The sequence below is a fragment of the Hipposideros armiger genome, unplaced genomic scaffold, assembly GCF_001890085.2.
Source record: "Hipposideros armiger isolate ML-2016 unplaced genomic scaffold, ASM189008v1 scaffold_48, whole genome shotgun sequence".
Classification (NCBI taxonomy): Eukaryota; Metazoa; Chordata; class Mammalia; order Chiroptera; family Hipposideridae; genus Hipposideros; species Hipposideros armiger.
The window spans coordinates 1507630-1512663 of NW_017731398.1; positions in this window are offsets into that span (position 1 = coordinate 1507630).

Here is a 5034-nt window from a genome sequence, read left to right on the forward strand (position 1 = left end):
CCACTTCATGGGACTGTTAGGAGGAATAAGTGAGCTCACACACGTGAAGTATTTAGCAGAGAGCCTAACACTGTTGGCTGACAGATGTCATCCCTGTCACAAGTCCCGTCTCAGGGCTGTGTTGACACACTGCTCTCCATCTCCAAGCCAGGAGACCCTGTTTTTCTCCCCTGCTCCTCCCCTCAAGGATGGGTGGCCACCAGTGATCCTGGCCCCAGGAGCCAAATGCTCTTTTCAGGTGGCATTTGGCTGAGAGCCACAGGCTGGGAAGTCCAGAGGCTGGGTGGGTTGGGATGAGGCCCCAAGGGAAGGGTCAAGAACTGGAGGACATCGGGGGTCCTGGCTCTGCCCCATCCAGCTGTGGGAGCGCAGTGCTTGGTTGGAAGGGAAGGAGCCTGAGGCTGCAGGAGTTAATAAGGTCATTTTGAGGAAGGGAATCCACACGGGGTTCGTACCAAGGTCTGGAGCCAAATGAGAAGAGAAATGCAGGTGCACACCTGAATCCTGGAGACAGGACAGTGTCCCAAGGGCTTACTCTGCTACAGTTCTGTCCCCTAGGGGGTGCTGCTCCCTCCTTGCAGCTCTGGTCTAAGGGTCGTCACCCAGTCCCTCCCTTATCAAGGAAAGGCTGGAAATTCAAACACACTTCACTAAAGGCTTAGGAGTACCCAGAGAAATAAAGATAAGGAGGCTGGGAATCTGGAGAAGATCAACAGAAGCTTGCATCTGGGGGTGGCTGGGTCCCCCTTATCCAGAGGAAGAGGGGGTACCCCGGGAATTCTCAATCCCTCAGCCTCAGCTGGGCTGTCTCTCTCCCTCTCTCTCCTTCTCTCTGTTTTCATTTCCTCTCACACCTTCTGGAGCTGGGGTGGGGATGGGAGTACATACCTTTGACCAAGGAATACAACTTTTAGGAGTCCACCCTACAGAAAAAGATGTATTCATGGATGTTCACTGCAGCCCTGTTTGTGATATTATATAATAATAGCTGTGTGTGTGTGTGTGTGTGTGTGTGTGTGTGTTATGTGTAACATAGAAACTGGTCTGGAAACATATGGTCCAAACTGTTAACAATAGTTACCTCTACGGAAGGAAGGGAGTGGGGAAGGAAAAGACACTTTCCTTTGCCTCTGCTCACGTTATATACTTCTGCTTACTTTGATTTTTTAAATTGTTTTCCAGCACATATGCATGTGTAAATTATAGAATATATAATTTAAAAATGACATGTTTTTAAAAAATGACATCTTACAAAGTTTTGAAAGTTAGAGGAATGAGCCTGATGAAGTCCGATGCCATAGATTGGTAGATGTGTTGATCTTCATGGTAATTTCAGTCCCCCTGTGGTTTGCAGCAGTCTGGGGACAGGCCTGGGAGGAAGTGATGAGGAATGGACACAGGAGGTGGTGAGCTAAGGTGCCAGGTCTCAGTAGTTATTCTAGGCATTTGACATCAGTTAGCCCATTTAATCCCTGTGAGAGGAAAGCAGCTCAGAGAGGACGAATGGCAGGGCTGGGATTCAGACCTCAGGATGCAGGAGCTCTTCCACCTTTGGCTGCTTCCAGCCCAATTCAATGTGGAAGGCAAGGGGAGGAGTAGAAAACTGGGTGCCAGTGGCACAGTCTTTGAATGCTGACCCCTAGGTGAAGAAGGAAGTAAAGCCAGAAGGGAGGATGGCTATCTAAAAGAGCAGCTTAGGTAGAAGAGGTGTGGAATCAGACAAACTTTGCATTTTAGGTGAACAAAGCTGTGCATTTTCATGTCTGTAGTGAACTGGTGAGGTGGGCTGTGAGGACGGCTTTGGCGGTGGTGGTGGTGGTGGGGTAGAGGGGCTGGGCCCAAGCTGGCGTCTGTCCTCCTTGGTTTGACTTCTTTCCCAGCCCCATGACCTCCTCATGCCTCAGTCCTGGGAGTAACAACTGCAGCCAACATTCACCTACAACTCTGAGCCTACTGGGGGTCCCCACACCCAGGGGGAATGGACTGGTTGGGTGGGGTATATGTTGCGTGCCACAGAGCTGCAAGGTGCCCACATGGTTGGCATGGTGGGGGTGCCTCCTCTAAGGTGGGTGGCACATGGATTACTTTTGTCAATGTGAGCTCTTGGTGTCCACCTGTCCCGGAGGTCTGGGGAGGCTGGTTTCATAGGGTAGAGAAGTGTTCGGGGACCTCAAAGTGCAGGCTATGGCCAAGGAAGGAGGGGCGGGTGGGATTGATGTCCGGAGGTTGATATGGGGGGGGCCTGTGGCTTCCTGGAGTGTCCCAGGCTGAGTTCCTGGGCAGGAAAAGCATATGTGAGGGGTTGCTCTCTGTGACCCCAGAAGCAGACAGATGACTTCTACCTTTGCTGTCTGCTCCTGAATCATTCTTAGCCTTAAGACTCTGAGTCTAGGGCCCCCAAACTGCAGAGCTGGAAGCCAGTCAATGATGCTATCCAACAATTCTCTGGGAACAGAAAGGGTAAGTGACTACCTAGGAATGGCACAGGCAGCCCAGGGGCCAGTGAGGCATGGCAAGGACATCCCCTTGATTAGTGCAAGGCTCAAGGATTTCCAAGGGAGGCCAGGGCCTCGAGGGGAGTACCCAGAGGGTTGAAGCAGGCTGGAGCCCCAGGGGAGGCAAGGTCAGCAGGCCTCTCATCAAGGCCAGACTTCACTGCGAGGTGGGGAGGTGAGGACATAGGGCTCTTGGCATACTTTCATGCACTGTGGTGGTTCAAAGCGTTTTCTTCATGAATTACTCTTTATTTAAAAGGGTCTGGATTCTGCCTGGGAAAATTACTTTCTAAGGTCTGCAGAACAAAGTTTGATAACATTCTATTACACAATTTAGGTGGCATAAGGAGTGATAGTAAACATCTTTTCCTGCATTTTAAAAGACATCTTAATCGACCCGCTGCTATTTTTATTAGGCAGGGAGGCATAAATATTATTATCGCTTAATGTAGTTAAACTTGATGATGACGGAGTCACGTGCCAGTGGTTCAGGCACTCGGCTAGTAAAGAGGGCGAATAGTACAAGCTGTTCTCGGGTTACCGGCCTCTCTGTTCCGCCGCCGCTGTTGAGGAACCGCCTGGTGTGCACCCAGGGCTGGAAGATCACGGCCGGAGGGGTACCGGGGCTGCGGATCTTACGGCACCTGAAGCGCCAGCCGCGGCAGGGTACCTGAGCTGTGCTGCAGTCCTGGCGCCACAGCAAGGACTCCAGTCCGTTGTACGCCTCCGGGTCTTTACAGCAGCCGGGCCCGAGGCGGAGCAGCGGCACCTTTGGGTCTCTCCAGGGCCGGGTTAGGAAAGGTGTGGACCGCGGGAGGGAAAAGGAAGGGATCTGCCGCGCTAGCGTCTCCGCAGACCTACAGTCTCAGGAAGGGTGGGAGTGGGGGCGGGTCCGAGATGGACCGTTCCCGGGTAGTGATGGATACCCAGGGGCGCGGCCCTCAAGATGCCGGGGCAGGAGCCCCACAGAGAGGTTAAGTGACTGGTCCAAGGTCACACAGTGAGCTGGTGGAGGGGTGAATGGGATGCGGTCTGTAGTCGTCACTGGTCTCTCCCTTCACGGCAGACGCCTGGTTCTGCACCTGCAACTAAGGAGCCTTTGGGGTTTCGGGCGCCCGAGGGCTACCAGTCCTTTGGTTAAAATGAGAAGAGGGCGGTGCCTGCATCCTGCCACAAAATGTAGCTTCTTCGCATCATAGTCTTCCCATAGCAGGTGCAGCCAGGCGTGGTGCTCCAGGTCTTGGCTCGTATAGCATAGTGCACATAGTGTGGCCCCGACAATAATGCCCAGACCCCACCCTCATGGGACCCAGAATGTGGGCGCCCCCCTGACCCTCTCACCGTCACCCCAAACGAGGGTCCTCCCACTGGCCTCTTTAACGGCTCAAAGATAGTGGCCTGACCGAAATCATGCAGCTGCTAACGTAAGGAGCAAGGACTGGAAGAACCCCGTGGCCTTGTTCCGGTCCAAAGCCCGTGTGCCAGATGCTTAGAAAGGCCAAAACGCAAAACATTAGCGTTTGGAGTGAGGAAAAGTTTATCGATAGAGAAGGCACCCTAGTAGGTGATGGGAGCCCTAGTATTGGGTCGTCGGAAAAGTCATGACATACTTTTTCTGTTTTTCGGTTCAAAAATGCGTCATGACTTTTCCGACAACCCAATAGCTCCTCAGATCCATTTGAAGAAAGTACAGAGTTCAAGGGAAGGGAAAATGGGCGGGGCTGGTTTAAAAAAAGTCTAGCAGCAAGCAGAATTCCTCTAATGATTAGCTTGTCTGTCAGACAAAGTAAGAGCTATTAGCCCGAAGGCCATGGGAACACTGCAGGCTTGAACTAGATGGAGTCAGAGGAACCGACCATTTCACTCATATAATCTGGGTTTTGGTGGCCTGAAGTGACAGCCCTCCGCTGGCGTGGCTGTGCGTCCTGGGGCAAGTCCCTTCCCTTCCCGGGGCAGCTAGCCTGCGCGCTCCTCGCTAGGCGGCCACGCATGCCCAGTGGCGGGCGGCGCCGGAGGCGGCCGGGGCGCCCCCAGCTGCTTTGCATTGACGCCAGCAGCTGCTGGAGGTCACAGCTGGGGGCTGGGCGCGGCGTGCTGCCTTCAAAACCCGGCAGAGCTCGGAGCCGAGCTGTCAGCGGCTCCCGGGTGAGCGCAGCCGCCTCTGCGGTTCTCGACGGCGCGGCCTGGCGGTCCGGAGCTGCGGTTCCTCCCTCCTGAGGCGGCCGCGGCCACATCGCCCCCTCACCGACGGGCTGTCCTCAGCCCTCAGACCCCAGCCCTCAACGGCGGGAGCGTCTAGGCCAGCTGGTCCGCCACCCAGCGAGGGGCGATATTTCCCGGGGCGACGGCCCAGCGCTCGGAGCCGTGAGGGTGTCGGGGCGGGGAGGCGACGGCCGCGGCGGGGAGAGGAGCGGGCGCGGCGGGGACTCTCGGGCCGGGAGAGCGCAAATCTCCTCCCCCCGCAATTCCCCGGAAGCGGCCGCGGCGAGCCGGGCGCTTAGTGAGGGCGGCCGGCGGCTCCCGCCTCAGGAAGGGCATG